This window comes from Diabrotica virgifera, chromosome 8 (genome assembly GCF_917563875.1).
Source record: "Diabrotica virgifera virgifera chromosome 8, PGI_DIABVI_V3a".
NCBI classification, from domain to species: domain Eukaryota; kingdom Metazoa; phylum Arthropoda; class Insecta; order Coleoptera; family Chrysomelidae; genus Diabrotica; species Diabrotica virgifera.
The window spans coordinates 203,115,355-203,134,640 of NC_065450.1; the positions used below are offsets into that span (position 1 = coordinate 203,115,355).

Genomic DNA, 19,286 nt, shown 5'->3' on the forward strand with positions numbered 1-19,286 from the left:
CAAAACACGAATAGTCAATAATTTTTTTTTGTTTATTAATTGTTTAAATAAAAAAAACGATTTTAACGGAAAATGCTTAATATCTCTTGTTTTTTACAATGAAGAAACTTGAAACTTTTACAGATTGTAGCTAATTACATGAACTATACATAATTTTACTTTTTACGTTAATTGTTTACGTTATGCTTCATAAATAAACAATAAAGTTTCAAATTTTTTGCCGATTCCGACTATGTTTTCATGTTTGTACATCTTATATGTTTTATACATATTTTAATAAACATGACGATATATTTTAATGTTTGAAAAGTGTAAGACTAAAAAGTAAAAAATAAAAAAATATGAAAAAATATTTTAAGGGACGCTTTTCTTTAGTTACGAGTGACTAAAATTAAACATATAAAAAAATCAACTAAAAAGCAAAAAAATTAAAAAAATTGAAAAATCTTACACATTCGTTAAAGAAAAGCGTGGTGCGAAAACCGTTTATTCGATGAAGACGCGCCACGCTTTTCTGTGACGAATGTATTAGATTTTTTCAATTTTTTTATTTTTTGCTTTTTAGATGATTTTTTTTATATGTTTAATTTTAGTCACTCGTAACTAAAGAAAAGCGTTTCTTAAAAATATTTCTCATATTTTTTTATCTTGCTATATTTTTAAACACCCTTCTTTTCTCTAGAAAATAATTTAAAAACTTTATACCTATCAAATTTAAGAACTACTGTACGGAATGTGTTCAAATCATTTGGCCTTTGAACTGGGATGGTGTCAGTATCGGTTCTGTGAAAAAATACTACAGTATTGCAGACGTCAATTTAGCAAAAATAAAAATGTTATTTTGAAATAAATTTGTTTATTTCTGTATGTTTATTTTTAGAATTAAGACTTATTTTTATCTCTCGTATTGCGAAAGTTGAACTTTGAAAGGGTACCTAGTTGTTATGTGTTTGTTTTTTGAAAGCAAGTGAGAAATCACTATATTAAAGATCCCTTTATATATTTCAAAAAGCGAGCATGGGGTGACACAAGAAACAAATTAACAAAAGTCCATAGGATTATCTGAATAGTTAAGGAGTGTGAAGAATAATAATGTTATAATAATACATTTGGCTGCATTTTTCTTCTTTACATGGTGTCTCTAATGAAGATTGTGCGATGTCTTTTGCAAATTTGTCTCTATAATGTGCTTTCCTTACTAAGGTTTGGAGGTCTGTCTTGTTATCCAATATCCAATGAGTCTCGGAGATTTCGGAGCTAGGATATTTTCTTCAGTCTGAGCCTGTTCTTCCGGCGATTTTGCCCTGCAATATAAGGCGTAGAAGGTTCTACGCCTTCTACATCATTAATGTTGGTATATTAGACCAGGGCGCATCTGTAAAAATACTAGTACAATTGGATGTTGAGAGACGACTCATATTTTTTGCAGAAATTACTTGAAAGTAACTCATATAATAATATTTCAGTTATCCTCCCACTCAAAAAGGTCCGGAACATTGTTTAAATAATCAAAATGTTACAAAATGAAGGAAAAATTCGACTTTTTTCTTCGTTTTTTGATTATAACTTTAAAAGTATTCATTTCCGAGAAAAGTTGTACTGACATAAACGTTGCGTAATTAAATTTTCTACAATATGGGATTAGTTAAAAATTTTAAAAATTGTCACCATTGTTGCAAAATAGCAATAATTGCGAAAAAAACTATAAAAAAAAAGTATTCGCTTTAAATAATTGATGGATTCGACCGTTACTTGATGGAAGTTCATTTTATCTCACAATAAAACACTGAAAAACATTTGTCTTCTATACTTCCACAAAATTTATTACAACTATGTTATTACTACAGCTGTTTCGGCAAAGTGCCTTTCTCAAGTGATATATTTTACAATGTGTTTGCCTTTTTAAGTCTTTAACTGAAGAGGTTGAGGAGTGGGGAGCTGTTTGTCTTGAGTTGGTCATTCAGAATTATATCTGTATTTTTCAATTTATTAATTTCCATTGATTCTAAAAGTGATAGCTTAAGGCCTTTATTTTGAATATGTAGAATTTGAAACTCTTCATTGAAAGAATGATTATGATCTAGAAGGTGAAGTGCGTATGTAACGATTACCAGACTACACAACAAACATGAGTTCTCCGTATATCATAAACCTACCCATACTGACACAACCCACATAACAATTTCATGTTCTTAGTAGATTCATAGAACATACTTTTCAGAAAAAGTATATACTGAGAATGTGCGTAATTACCATTGCGAATGTGCAGAGCAGATACTGAGTATATACTACATTACAGTACTTAAACGTTCTATGTATATACTTAGAATGTACTACCGCACTTCTTTTCAGTATATACCAAGAATGTTCTTTTTAGAACATTCCAAGGACGTGCTATAAACCTTCTATGTGTATACTTAGAACATACTACCTCACATCTTTTTAGTTTATACCAAGAAGGTACTTTTTAGAATATTCCAAGGAAGTGCTATAAACCTTCTATTTATATACTAAGAACGTACTACCGCACATCTTTGTATGGGAAGAATATTATATTTTTAAGAATACATATTCTAAGAAAGTGCTATCAACTGCTATATTGCTTAGAAGTATGTTTTCAGCATCACCTAATCTCATCTTAGGTTCTACTGGTTCTACCAAATATCTATTTACATATTTTAATTGCAAATGAGAATGTAGTTAGTACCTACATTCTACAATATTACTTAAAAAGTAAGTACATATTTATAAATTTTAGTTATTTATATAAATCATTATATAATATTTAGCTAAACTAAACTATGCATAATAAGTAACTAAAATTTATATAATACTTATATGTACTTACCTATTTAAGTAATATTGAGTTATCAAAATAGATTATATGTATTTTGAAGCACCGCAAACAAAATAAACAGATTATGTGTTCTTTAGTCCTAGTACTACATCATTCGCTTTCATCCTTAACACTGCCTGCATAGATCCATAGATGATACAAATAATGAAATAATGCCTGTTTTCATTTTACGGTTTTTTTCCTATCCCTGATCCATTCAGGTAAGAATAGAAATGGTCAGAATATGATGGGGGGTGGGGGGGGGTTATGAATGTTGTGGAATAACAAAATCGGTGGTCAGTGTTGCCAAACGGATAGAAATTTCCCTTTTTGTGGGAATTTTCAACAGAAAAGGTGATAAAGGGAAAAAGTTAACTCAAAAGGGAATTATTGTTCCAGTCCAAATTGTAAAATAATAAGAAAAAATCAAAATATTTGAAAATAATTCAACATATCTTCTCAGATTTTGTAAACAGGAGGGAAGTTTTTTTTATAAAAGTGGGAATTTTTAAGGTAAGTTGACGGAAAAAGCTTACTCGACGATTGGCAACGCCAAAGCCTTTGGTTGCTTTGGTTGTGCAGTTTGGCACGTTTTGGTTCTGCGAAATGGCCTATTGAATTGAATATACCTAAATTCAAATTCCAAGGATGTAAAAATACTAATGATTCATGATAAACTCGAAATGGTAAAGTCATTTCAATTATGAAAACGAATTTTTAATAGTATCTATGTAAACATTAATACAATTAATGTTTAAACTTTTTTACCCTACAACAATTTTGAAATAAAATTCGTCCAATACTACCTACATACATAAATTTTATTAATTATGTATTCTAAAAAATAACGAAGTTGATAATCTATAAGGCTAATATTATACTTCCTATACATACAAATTATTTTTAAGATATTTTAAAAGTATCTACTTATAAGTATGTGTTAAGAATGTACTTATAAGTATGTGCTAAGAATATTCGATAAAGGTATATTCTAAGAATAAACTTTTACGAATATTCCGAGATCCTACGTACACGAATATACTTAGTATATTCGGTACGAGAATATACTTTGAAGTATATGCAAAAAACATGAAATTTAGAATGTTTTGTAAGGTAGATGCTATGCTTGTACTACACATATACTAAAAAGAATATACTCCGACGAATGTTGGTAGTATATGCTTAGAACATGATGCGAACATCATTGTTATGTGGGAACTATACACAATTCATCATCCCATCCTACACAACACAAATTAGCAGCCTACCATAGCATGATACATAGACTGACAGAAATTCCTATGACAAAAAATAACTTCGAGACAGAACTAAATATCATTAGACAAATAGCAGTAAACAATGGCAGTAAACAAATAACGAACAAACAGTTAACAACATTTTAAACCAAAAACTCCATAAGAAAGCCTTGAAATTAGTGTATCCACCACCACAGAAAGAACCCAGTACCTTCTGCTCTCCCACATATACTGGCAAAATAACAACAAAAATAGCCAGATACATAAAAAAGAAAGGAATAACACCAGCTTTCAGAACTAACAACAACTTAAGCAAACATATTAAAAACAATAAAAGCCGAAAGAGAAAGCAACTACAGAGTGGTGTGTACAAACTAACTTGTGGTGACTGTCCGAAAACTTACATCGGTCAAACTGGCAGAGCTTTTGACAAACGGATAGCAGAACACAAAAGGGCTTTCAACAATAGAAAAACAGACACTTCTACATACGCACTTCACCTTCTAGATCATAATTATTCTTTCAATGAAGAGTTTCAAATTCTACATATTCAAAATAAAGGCCTTAAGCTATCACTTTTAGAATCAATGGAAATTAATAAATTGAAAAATACAGATATAATTCTGAATGACCAACTCGAGACAAACAGCTCCCCACTCCTCAACCTCTTCAGTTAAAGACTTAAAAAGGCAAACACATTGTAAAATATATCACTTGAGAAAGGCACTTTGCCGAAACAGCTGTAGTAATAACATAGTTGTAATACATTTTGTGGAAGTATAGAAAACAAACGTTTTTCAGTGTTTTATTGTGAGAGAAGTATTCGCATTTTACGTTTTTCAACCATTTATGCTACACTTAGGACTTTCATATTTCACCCAGAAAAACTTAATAATATAGTATAATAATAATAGTATAATAATAATATAGTATAGTAGAGTCTAGTAATATAGTATAATAATAATAGTATATATATAATAAAACAATGCTGTAAATTTTATCAAGATCGGTTTAATAGATTTTGCAAAATAAATTTTGCAATCCAGCTTTCGCAAAAAAAATTAATTTTTTCAAAATGTTGCAGGACTGAAAATAAAGCAAACAGCAAGTTGATTTTTTTTGCATATAGAAGAATACTGTTCCTTTCATTTGCAATTTGCAAAATTTAAATCGGTTAAACTACCATAGCGTCAAGAATTTTTTAAATAAACATTAATTTTTGGTGCTACACGCAGGACTGCGGATACGTTTGCTCTGATTGGGCATTCCAATGACCTTTGATAATGATTGATAAATTTTAATTTTTAGTATATTTCGATATAAATAAATAAATTTGTTTATTTCAGAATAAAAACACATACTCTGTCCTTTGAAATTACACTTTTTTTAGCAAAATCTTTCGTTGATTCTTTGTTCATATAATTTAAATTAGAAAATAAAAGGTTATTATTTTTAAACATATGCAATTGTTTAAACAATAGTTCACAAACAATAATTAAATTAGTTTGATTTTTGTGGAAATAAAATATTAAAATACAACAAAATATAGAGTAAAAAGAGAATATATTAGGAATATATTAATATAGAGTAAAAAAAGAATATAAAGGTTGGAAGAAATATTTAAGTGGAAATCAACTTGTGTGAATCAAACACCGCTGTCCTGCGCGTAGCACCAAAAATTAATGTTTATTCCGATAAATTTATAACCGATTTCAATTTTGCAAATTGCAAATGAAAGGTACAATATTCTTCTATATGAAAAAAATTCAACTTGCTATCTGCTTTATTTTCAGTCCTGCAACATTTTGAAAAATTAATATTTTTTTTGCGAAAGCTGGATTGTAAAATTTATTTTGCAAATTCTATTAAACCGATCTTATTGAAATTTACAGTATTGTTTTAGTACATCTTAAAGTTTTTCTGGGTAAAATATGAAAGTCCTATGTTTGGCATAAATGGATGAAAAGCAAAAAATGCGAATACTTGTTTTTTTATGGTTTTTTCGCAATTATTCCTGGTACATTCCATGTCAAATCACTCAGGCAAAAAATTTTGGATTTCCGATTTGTCTGAAAATTGGTATATAGCTTCTGCGGGACGTAAAAATAAGATATTTAAGGTCAAAAAATCTTCTTCTTCTTTTTTCTCAAAATGTTATTTTATGCGATTTTACAGTGATTTGGTGTTTATTTAAACAAATTTGCATTTTCTGTCGCAAAGGATCAATGAAAAACATAATATTTTAATAGAAAGGACTCAAAAATGTCAATATATGGCATTATAACAAGTTATTTTGAATCAAAACAAGTTTTTGATCAAATTTTATAGTGTAAAAAACGTTAAAATACCCTTTTTTTCATTTTCCTCCATTCCCAAAATACATCATCGTCGATTTGGCTGAAAATTTGTCCACAGATAGCCAAAAGATAGGAATTTAAGTGATTAAAAGGATTTGAATTATATTACAATACCAAAAAAGTTACATGCAGTAATATCAGACTCAAAAGTATATATTAGTCCAGTCGGGATAGCATTTGACCTTGAATGCCGAGCTGCCCAAAATTTTATTTTTCTAATCTTTAGGGGAGTCAATAGTAGCCTAAATTTAAAATCACGAATGAATTCCTCCGTTACGTTAGCCGCCATCTTGATTTTAAAGGAGAACCTGTTTTGCTCAATATCTCCGCCATTTTTAACTTTTCGACAAAAATGGTAGTAACTGAAATTTTTCCAAATAAATCGTTTTTACAATTATTACAATTTCTTTTTAACAATTTTTGTCGTGAGGTCGATATTTTCGAGTTAATTGTACTTACAGTAGACGCCTATATTTTTGACTATAATATTGCATGTAACTTTTTTGGTATTGTAATATAATTCAAATTCTTCTCACCACTTAAAGTCCTATGTTTTGTCTATCTGTGGGCAAATTTTCAGCCAAATCGATTATGATATATTTTGGGAATGGAGAAAAATGTAAAAAAACGGTATTTTAACATTTTCTACACTATAAAATTTGATCAAAAGCTTGTTTTGAATCAAAGTAACTTGTTATAATGCCACATAATGACATTTTTGAGTCCCTTCTATTAAAATATTATGTTTTTAATTGATACTTTACGATAGAAAATGCAAATTTGTATAAATAAACACCAAATCACTGTAAAACCGCATAAAATAACATTTTGAGAAAAAAAAGAAGAAGATTTTTTGACCTTAAATATTTTATTTCTACGTCCCGCAGAAGCTATATACCAATTTTCAGACAAATCGGAGGTCCAAATTTTTTTTTCTCCAAAATTGAGTGATTTGAAATGGAATGACCCTCCTATTTTGCAACAAGAGTGACAATTTTTAAAATTATTAACCAATTCTATATTGTAGAAAATTTAATTACGCAACTTTTATGTCAATGCATCTTTTCTGGGAAGTGAATACTATTAAAGTTATAATCAAAAAAACGAAAAAAAAATCGATTTTTTGTTTCATTTTTTGACATTTTGTCAAAGCAATTTCTGCAAAAAAAATATGTCACCTCTCAACGTCCATCTCAAAACAGATGCGCCCTGGACTATAAATATGTCCTATTTCGTATATTTTATTGAAGAGGTTTAGAGCAGAATTTTTACCTTTATCGTCGAGTAATTTGATTATTTTGCAAGTAATTTCATTTGGACCGGTTGCTTTCTTATTATTTGACGGTTTTATATCCCTTTCCATTTCATAGAAGGTTATGTTCGACCATTGGATGTAGCCCGTTTTTTCGTCATCAAGCAGTTTCTCAATATTTTTGTGGGGATGGGAGCGTCCAACTGATCTTTCATCATTATTACCATTCGGCCCATTACTTCAGAATGATTTGCCCATCTGTTAAGTATCTGTTCCTTGTCACTTGTAATTACAGAACCATTCCTCTCTTTACATGCCGTTATTCTGGGTTTGAATTCCTTTCTGTAACTGTTAATCTGTTGGTAGAATCTACGTGCGTTTTTTTTATGGTGGTTCAAAGCGTCAAAGATAAGAGTACCTACCGCTAACGATTGCTAATCTTCACTGGGAGATAACAACATAAGAAGAAGAAGAAGAAGAAGAAGAAGAAGAAGAAGAAGAAGAAGAAGAAGAAGAAGAAGAAGAAGAAGAAGAAGAAGAAGAAGAAGAAGAAGAAGAAGAAGAAGAAGAAGAAGAAGAAGAAGAAGAAGTAACGCGACATATTTCTGTCTGATTTCCTCGAGAATTTTTGTTATAACTCGAGTTATAACAAAAATGTTTTCATAAAACTGTTATTCTTCTTCTTCTGGTTCCTATCCGTTTCGGGTGTTGGAAATCATATTGGCAATCATAATCTTGCTCACAGCAGCTCGAAACAGTTCTGTTGAGATGTTCTCAAATTCCGCAGCCATGATATTCTCCTTCTACCGGGTCCTCGCTTATCTTTGACTTTACCTTGAAATAATATGGACTGCAGCAGGGAGTAACGGTGCTGATTTCTCATAACGTGTCCCAGATACAGCAGTTTTATGCGTTTGATGGTAAACACAATCTCCGGTTCCTTCTTCATCTTCCTAGGACTTCCTTGTTCGTGATGCTTGCTGTCCAGGATATTCACAGCATTCCTTTATAAAGCCACATCTCAAATGCTTCAAGTTTTTTAATAGTGGTGTCTGTGAGCGTCCATGCCTCCACTCCGTACAATAGAGGAACTGGTCCGAATATGGGCTATGTATTTAATATGGGCCACCACACTACCTAGGAAACAAGTAGTGCTATCTGTTAGAAAATGCCCAAATATACTAGAGGGCCCCTCTCTTGTCATATATTTGCAGATTCCTCCACCAGTGCATATGTTGTTGTTACACAGTGTAGACCGTTTGATTTTGACTCTTGAAAAAATTTTATTGGGTAAGTTTATATAAAGTGATATTTGTGTTTATGGACATTATTTCGGAATTGATATATTTTGCTTGTGCGACAGAAAGAGGGAAGAAAAGGGTGTTAATGTAGATTCTGACCAAAAAGTAATTACAAAATCATAAGCTAATATTTTTCTTGAACGTACATATTTTGAAATATGGGCCCCTTGTGTGACGTAAATATGGGCTAGGGGCTCATATTCAGACCGCCCTCATTGATCTAAAAGAACTATTGGAAAAAGCCTTTCTGAAATGCCAGACGGCAGCTAAGAATGGGTTTAAAGTAACAGGACTAGGGCCAATAAATATAACCATTTTTTTTATGCTGATTTCGGTGCTGAGAAACTTGAATCTGAGAAAACTTGTAACTCGAGTGGAATTTATTTGGAAGGATTGACAGGTCATCTTGCAGAAACGATTTCTTTAGAAAATATAACAGTTCGTTCAGAAGATCAAGGACCAAGTTATTCTAAAGACCCAGATCGACCATTAAGGAACACAGCGAACGCAACAACTAAGTATGCCAGAACATTGTTCAAAAATATTCATCAGTCCATTCGTTCATTCACCTGCCCCATCAGTTACGAATCGAGCGTTTTTAAGAGGAAAGAAAACTTCTTGGTTCTTAAGTTATAACTTTATCACCGTATAAATTGGTTCGTAGATTATCAATTGAGAATATAAGACAATCAAAAGAAGGGAAGGAAAAAAGAACAGTATTGTCAGTTGAATTAAAAGAAAATGTAAAGATAAAGGAAGGAAAGGGGAAGCTAATAGGGGAAAAATATAAAGAAATCCAAGAGAAAAAACAAAACCAAATTCAGTTCGGATGAAGAAGATAAAGAGGAATTTTTGCCCGCTGATGAAGATCTTGACATAGCGCAGATGGGACAGTAATCTCCTGAAAGCAGTGGAGCCACATGTCTATTATGTATGTAAAAAACAGTTTTCTGATGATACTAGATAATGGAGAAGAAACTGGTTCAATGTTTAATGTGCAATCTCTGGGCACATGAACAGTGTTCCGGAGCAGAAAGAGACTCTTATCTACGTTTGCGATCTTTATAGATAATTTTATTTTATTTTTCAGAGATATTTATTATTCCTTAAGCATGAATTGTTGGCTAAGTTATGTCGTATTTTTATTGTCAAAAGAAAATTTTGATAGTTTTTTAATGGGGCCCATATTTCAGACAGCCTGGCCTGATTAGAAAAATATGCCCCACTTCATATTATTACCTGTAAAATAAACAAGAATAAAAAACCGCTAAACGCCGTAAAAATGAGTGGCGCATAAAATATTCCAGCTACAAAAGATCTGATATGAATATTACGTGGCGCGAAAATGGATTTTCATTTGATGCAAAACAAAATTCTAGTTTTATTTTAAAAGATTTTTCCATAATATTTGCTAAATTTGAAGTAAACGCGCCACAAAAGAGTAACTTTGATACAGTTTGAATTTTGAAACTCTTTTGTGGCGCGTTTACTTCAAATTTAGCAAATATATGGAAAAATCTTTTAAAATAAAACTGGAATTTTGTTTTGCATCAAATGAAAATCCATTTTCGCGCCACGTAATATTCATATCAGATCTTTTGTAGCTGGAATATTTTATGCGCCACTCATTTTTACGGCGTTTAGCGGTTTTTTATTCTTGTATCAGGAGTTTTTCAAAGTTATTTATAAATTAAATGTATGAAGTTGAATACAATGTTCCTCTATTACACGTCAAGCTTTATAAATGGTCACCTTTGTTGTATTATCTCCCAAATGATCTAGTGTCCATCGAATGTACACTATATTTTTTTTATTCGAAATATATTGAAAAAAAAATATTCAGATGGCCGGTAAATGAAGTCGGATTGCCCGTTGCCAGATCAAATTTAGCGTCGTAACCACTACAACTACATAAACCATTTCGGGAATAATCGTTAATTGGATTATACTTTTGTAGCTTAATAACTTATAAACGGCTTAACCGATTTTGATTAGTGAATATGAGTTTGAAACGTATTGACCAGTAGTGTCTCATGGATCTAAGGTCAAGTATGATAACTGAAGCTATTACAGGAATTATTGAGCTTGAGAAACCGTTTTTCCCACAGGAAATAGATTTTATCATACTTATGAAGCCTATAACCTAAAAAATTCAAATTTTCCGGGATATGAGGTATACACCGTTAAATTAGTCTTGAGTCCTTCTACAAACGCTAAGTTATTGGCGCAATTCGTAGGTTGAAATGTTGAGTAATTGTCGAAAAACCAAAATTTTCAAAGTTTAGTTTTTCAGTTTTTCGGCTATACTGAGCCGTGTGTATGTCTGATCCTGACGGCTTAGACACCATTTGAAAGCTTAAGTCAACACTATTAATTTGATGTATTTGCGGTTCTCCTGGCTCTTCTTGATCCGAATAAATATACCCCCAAAACATATGCCGTTTTGTACCTACCAAGTCCTATAGCTGGCTTATGGGTGGTCAAAAGTCACAAACTACACCGGTTCTAAATCGGCCCTGACCCCCTCTTCAAACACAGAGGAAATATATCAAATCGGTTTAACTTTCAAACACACATACATACAACCACAAACATTTTCCCTTTTTTAAATAAAAATTAAGTCACATTTCTAAGCTCTATAACTTTTGAATGGTATAACCGATTTTCAAAATTAGACATGCGTTGGAAAGGTAATGATCAGTTTTATTAGAAGCCGCAAAGGTTGGACTTAAATTTTTAAAGTTTTTGGGAGTTGTGGGGACGAGAACGAAAAACAGACCCTAAATAGGAAGGGCCGTAAAATCTACACTCTTGGACCAAAATCGATGGTTGACATATAAATGGGTGACTTTTTTTTCTGAACTTTAAGATGGCACTTGGCCCAATTTTCAATTCAGTCAGATTTAGAAAATCGAAAATTTCGTGTATATATAGTGTTACGTGTAGGGGGGTGTGGGTGTGCGCTACTGGCGAGAACTGCCGTTCTCTGGTAATGTTCAAAATTAGACATGCGTTGGAAAGGTAATGATCAGTACTGTTAGAAGCCGCAAAGGTCGGACTTAAATTTTCGAAGTTTTTGGGAGTTTTGGGGACCAGAACGAAAAACAGACCCTAAATAGGAAGGGCCTTAAAATCGACACCCTTGGACCAAAATGGATGGTTGACATATGAATGGGTGAGTCTTTTTCTGAACTTGAAGATGGGAGTTGGCACAATTTTCAATTCAGTCAGATTTAGAAAATTGAAAATTTCGTGTATATAATAGTGTCGCGTGTAGGGGGGTGTATTTCTGCGCCACTGGCGAGAACTGTCGTTCTCTGGTAATTTTTTCGATATAAAACTAACAGCTTCGATAACCAATAAATCGAAAACTATTAATTTTATCAAAAAAATGTATAATGAACATTTTTTGCTTATAATTAATATTTTTACCAGCATTTGCGGTCAAAATATAATAAAGAATTTCCACTCTCGAGATGAGGTGGCAACCACCCCATGGTAAAAGCGTCTTTCGGCATCATATAGATTTTAATCCTTGGACTATCCACTACTTGTTTCATTTGTCAAATTTTCAAGCAAATCTACCCATTCTGTAAAAATTGCGAAGTGAAAAATTTCAGTTCCTGGACTAATTATACTTTTGGAGCTCTATAACTTCTGAACGGTTTACCTGATGTTGATCACTAAACATGAATTTGAAACGTATTGACAAGTAGTATCTGACGCATCCAAGATCGAGTATGATAACTGAACGTATTACAGGAATTATTGAGCTTGAAAAACCGTTTTTCCCATAAGAAATAGATTTGATCATACTTATGAAGCCTATAACTTAAAAATTCGAATTTTCCCAGATATGAGGTATACACCGTTAGACGCGTCCTGAGTCCTTCTACAAACGCTCAGTTATTGGCGCAATTCGTAGGTTGAAATTTTGAGTAATTGTCGAAAAGCCAAAATTTTCAAAGTTTAATTTTTCAGTTTTTTGGCTCTGGTGAGCAGTATGTATGTCTCAGATTGATCGCTTAAACGCCATTTGAAAGCTTAACTCAACCCTATTGATTTGGTTTATTTGCGGTTTTCCTGTCTTTCCTTGAACCTAAGATATATACGCCCAAAAAATATGCTATTTTGTATCTACCTAGTCCTCTAGCTGGCTTACGGGTAGTCAGAAGTCAAAAATTAGACCGGTTCTGAATCGGCCCTCACACCTTCTTGAAACACAGAAAAAAAATTTTAGATCGGTGTAACTTTTCCACACACATACATACATACATACATACATACATACATACATACATACATACATATCCACAAACATTTTCCATTTTTTAAATAAAAATTGAGTCATATTTCTGAGCTCGATAACTTTTGAATGGTATAACCGATTTTCAAAATTAAACATGCGTTGGAAAGGTAATGATCTGTGCTATCAGAAGCCGCAAAGGTCGGGCTTAAATTTTTGAAATTTTTGGGAGTTTTGGGGACGAGAACGAAAAACAGGCTTTAAATGGGAAGGGCCGTAAAATCCACACCCTTGGACCAAAATGGAGAAGTAACATATGGATGGACGAGTCTTTTCCTAAACTTTAAGATGGGATTTGGCCCAATTTTCAATTCAGTCAGGTTTAGAAAATCGAAAATTTCGTGTATATATAGTGTCGCTTGTAGGGGTGTTGTGCGCCACTGGTGAGAACTGTCGTTCTCTGTGGATAAGCTTTATAATAAAAAATACATAGCAGTTTTATTTCTAAGGTCTTATAGCATGTATACATGACATTTAAACAGTATTATCAAAATATAATAAGCAAGTTTCAATAAAAAAACAAATGAGGGGCCCATATTCGGACCAGTTCCTCTAATATAGAGAAAACATAACACCTCAAATGTCTCATTTCTGTATCTAGGGATATGTTTTGGCTTTTGAAGATGGCGCTCATTTTGTTAAAGACCGTTCTTGTCTTTCCTATGCGGCACTTTATTTCCTGTACATTGCTCCCCTGCTCATTTATAATAGTTGCCAGGTAGCAATACTGTTTTACGCACTCTATCTGCGTTACATTAAGGGCATGGGCGCAAATATTTTACGGCTATCCCTACTTTTTCTGTCTTTACACCGCAATGGTAGGGGAGCCCAAGCGGGGATTTTTGCAGTTACTCGAGCGCGTCAGATTATTACATGGGGAGAAACCTTGTACCCTGAAAATGTACCTCTACCATATATTGGCTCTTAATGCAGGGAAGTTCGTTAAGGGAGGGCCGAAAAATAAAATCTATCCTTAGAAAGACTCGAAATCGTCAGATTAAGATAAGGTAAGCTAAGTACATGCAAAACAGTGTATATTTAAAAAGTCTCACGATTTGAGCGGGGCGTAAGGAAATGGGTGAGTCCCAAAATTTCACAAGAAAAAAGCGAATATTTCTCGAAATGAATGACAGATCGAAAAACTAAAAAACATGTGCTCAATATTTTTCAAAAATCTATCGAATGATACCAAACACGACTTCCTACGGAGAGGGGTGGGGGGTAAAATTAAAATTTTAAATACGAATCCCGCGATATTTCGCAAAATGAACATCAGATCGAAAAACTGAAAAATACACTTATTCAATATATTTGAAAAATCTATCGAATGGCACCAAACACGACCCCCACGGAGGTGGGGTGCGGGTTACTTTAAAATCTTAAATGGGAGCCTCCATTTTTTAGGGCAGATTTGGATTCCTTACTTAAAAATAAGTAACTTTTATTCGAGACATTTTTTCGAATTATGGATAGATGGTGTTATGATCTAAAAAAACGATTATTGGAAATGGAAAATTAAATTAAAAATGGAAAGTCCCCACTAAACTGGAAAACTTTACTTAACTGTTTTAGGTTTTAGGACCTACTCTTCACAACTCAATAGGTCCCCATAACGCTCGAGTGACTGCACATTTAGCATACTTTGCTCCCCTACCACAAATTACGTGTAGTTAAATTCTCACTGGTATGGATATGTAAACATTACTTGACCAAATGTCATCATTAACTTTAAAGAGATGGCTTTTGAATGTTCTTGGAGAACTGTTACTTGTATAATTGCATCATTAATTCAGTTAATTAATATGATTATTTCATTCATAGGAGATTCTGACCAATAGAAAGCTACAGAAATAAAAATTAAACTGATTATTTTTAGATGATTTTAACTTTCAATCGTATAGTAAGATATTTGATCACGTGTTTAAATCTGTCCAATCAGATTAAAATTATACTGAGAATTATCTACTGTAGAAAATTACCGATAGAATTTTTTTAAGTAGATTGTTTCTGTTTAATGGCAACCAGTTTCCTAGTTTTGACAACTGTCACATTTAAGAAACTATCCATAATATACGTATTAAAAAATAATCTTACGAATATCACACGACAGTAAGAATAAATAAGAAAATAATGCTTCATTTTTACTCAAATTTGTTGTCATTGGGCAATAGCCACTCGAGCCCTGCGGGCTCTCGTGTCTATTGCCAGACAACAAATGTTCGAAAAACTGTAGCCTTATTTTCAATTTATTCTCACTCTCTTGTGATATTATACCCGATAATTTTTGATAATTTCCCGTCGTCAAGTATATTACGTCAGGTGCCCTTCGTTGCTATGAAAAAAAAATACATTGAGTGACATTAATGACAATTAATGTTTTAAAAATTATAAAAGTGATGACTTTCAATCGTCAAATATTTATAACAACTGTGTGTTTAATTGTACTAATTTGTACTTACATAAATAAATTACAATAAAATTTTGGTTTTGAACAGTTTTATTCATGAAATAATCGCAACAAATTGCACTCAATCTCTAAAATTAATATAGAATTTTTGCCCTCGTGACACTTTGACATAATTTCACTCGCCTTCGGCTCGTGAAAAATTAAAACTGTCAAAGTGTCACTCGGGAAAAATTCAATAATTTTGGAGCTCTTGTGCAATTACTACTGATTATTTCATTCATAGGAGGTTCTGACCAATAGAAAGCTACAGAAATCTAAATTAAATCGATAATTTTTGATAATTTCCCGTCGTCAAGTATATTACGTCAGATGCCCTTCGTTGCTACGAAAAAATACATTCAGTGACATTAATGACAATTAATGTTTTAAAAATTATAAAAGTGATGACTTTCAACCGTGAAATATTTATAACAACTGGGTGTTTAATTGTACTAATTTGTACTTACATAAATAAAATACAATAAAATTTTGGTTTTGAACAGTTTTATTCATGAAATAATCGCAACAAATTGCACTCGATCTCTAAAATTAATATAGAATTTTAGAGCTCTTGTGCAATTACTACTGATAATTTTTATCACTAACTATGTATTTAGTGATTGTAATAATTTATATACTGTACAACAAAAACTAATACTCAATCGAGAAAAAAGGAAAAGTGATAAAGTGACTTTTTAATAATATATTGTTACTATCGAACGCTTACAATTTTGAACATCTTTAACAACAAAATACTTCGCAGAATATGTCCCGCTGTATTCTCTGCTTGGATCTTCCATAAATAATAAACAATAAATAACTTTTTATTAAGTTCACGTCTTAAATCAACTATTTATCAAATACACTATCAATATTATTTAATCAATAACTTAAATATTCCCGATGCCATATCAAATATTTAAAATTGTCACTGTATTCGACTCAGTGCGTTGTATGACAAAGATAGCGAATGTTTAATTTGAAAAATATCACAACAGACATGGTGTCCATTTTTTTCGAATCCTGAATAAACTAATAAATATTTTAAAAAAATTTAAACGCAGAATGAAGGACTAAATTATTATCGAGGGTCGAAAGTCCGTTAGAATAAATAAAAAGTTTCTTTTGAATGATATATTTGAAATTCAAAATCACACTACATTTTTCTTAGTTATTCGCCCCTGTAACTTATTAAAGTAAACATTACAGAAGTTTTCAGGGACTTTCGACCCTCGGTAAGAACGTAATATTTCATTCTGCGTTTAAATTTTTCAAAAATACTTATTAGTTTTCTCAGGATTCGAAAAAAATGAACCCCATTTAAATAGCATTGGAGCCGAAACTACGTACTACTTCTTCTTCTTCATGTGCCGTGCTCGATTATCTAACGTTGGCTATCAAATTGGCTATAGCAATTTTGTTAACGGCAGCTCGGAAAAGGGATGCACAGGATCTGTTATACCATTCTCTCAGGTTTTTAAGCCATGATGTTCTTCTTCGACCTGGCCCTCTTCTTCCGTCTATCTTGCCTTGTATTATTAAATGTAGTATATTATATCTCTCTGAGTGTCGCATAACATGGCCAAAATATTTAAGTCTTCGATTTTTAACTGTTCTGACGACTTCCGTGACTTTTCCCATCTGGTGCAAAACAACTTCGTTACGAACTCAATCCACCCAACTTATTCGTAGTATTCTTCGGTATATCCAAATTTCAAAGGCTTCCAATTTCTTGAGAAGAGTATCTGTTAAAGTCCAACCTTCGACACCGTACAAAAGAGTAGAGAACACATAACATCTCACTAATCTAATTTTAAGATTCAAAATAATGTTGTTTCCACAGAGAAGTTTCTTTATCTTAAAGAATGCAGCTCTGGCCTTCTCTATACGTAATCTAATTTCTTTGCTCATGTCCCAGTTCTCATTTAGATTACAACCAAAGTAGGTGATACTGTTAGTTCTCTCTAATTGTTCACCATAAGCTGTTACTACTTCCGGTTGTATTGGCGTCTTACTGAAAACCATCACCTTGGTCTTTGCGGTATTTAGCTTGAGTCCATATTCATCACACGTTGTGGTAATCCTATTAATCAGATGTTGAAGTTCTTCATAATTGCTCGCAATTAACACCATGTCATCCGCATATCTTAAATTATTAATATTGACGCCATTCATTTTGATACCACATTGAGCATTATCCACTGGTTTATTGAAAACAAACTCAGAATAGATGTTAAATATTAGTGGGGACAAAATGCAGCCCTGCCTTACTCCTCTTCGTATTTGAAGTTCTTCAGACGTGTCCCGGCCAATCCTGATGTTTGCACGTTGATACCAATAAAGATTTTTGATAATGCGTAGGTCTTTATCATCAATACCCACTTTCTGAAGAATAGCAATCATTTCAGTATGTTTACCCGATCAAAGGCCTTCTCAAAGTCAATGAAACACGTATAAACCGGATGTCCGACATCTCTGTACCATAACCTGAATACTAAACAGTGCTTCTCTGGTCCCAAGGTTATTGCGGAATCCAAACTGTGTATCACCAAGCTGTTCTTCTATTTTTTGGTACATCCTAGAGTGCAAAATTCGTAGAAATATCTTTAAAACATGACTCATCAAGCTAATGGTTCGGTAGTCACTACATATTTTCGCGTTTGCCTTTTTAGGTATTGTCACAAAAGTCAACAGCAGCCAATCCGTTGGTATATAGCCAATTTGATAAACTTTATTAAAAAGATGAAGGAGAGATCTTTTACCTGAACTTTCGAAGAGCTTTATTATTTCACTCGGTATTTCGTCTGGTCCCGTCGCTTTTATGGTCTTTGCTAATCTTATTGCTTGTTCAATTTCGTCCATAATTATGTCAGGTTCTATAACTACTTCGTTAATTTCAAGCTCGGGCCTTTCATCATTAAATAGTTCCTCAATGTAGTCTTTCCATCTGTCTATTTTATCCAAATCAGTGATAATCAGTTTTCCGTCTCTATCAACGATGTTATTTGCATGTTTTTTGTTCTGACCGGTGAGTTCTTTTATATACATTTTTTATACATAAAAGAACTCACCGGTCAGAACAAAAAACATGCAAATAACATCGTTGATAGAGACGGAAAACTGAAACTACGTACCCATCCCTTTAATGTATAGATGAGCCCCGTTTATATTCTTCTTGCTGACAAACATTTGTTTGGTTTTTTGGGTATGTATTAATGTTTAGTCCGTACTGTTGACTTTACTCGTTGATTCTGTCCATTAGCCTCTGAAGTCCCTCTAAACTATCTGCTATAGGCTATAACCATGGTGTCGTCGGCATATCTAATATTGTTTACTCCAAAACTGTTATTTCATCGTACATATTATTGAAAATGTAAATAACTTACACATAACCGAAGCATTACCAATGCTAAAAATATTCAGAGTATTGTATTTTTATCTTATTTAAATTCAACTTTGTCAAGCACCAAGTAATTATTATTATATTTACATAAGATAACTTTTTTTTTAAATTGTGTCAGTTTCTTTATAT

At 32.3% G+C, this 19,286-nt stretch overlaps 1 protein-coding gene across 1 annotated transcript in view; it reads left to right on the forward strand.

Annotated features, from left to right (window-relative positions):
* LOC114325647 (myrosinase 1) overlaps positions 1-19,286 on the forward strand; it is a 58,438-nt gene that overhangs the window by 13,645 nt on the left and 25,507 nt on the right. The window lies entirely within an intron of this gene.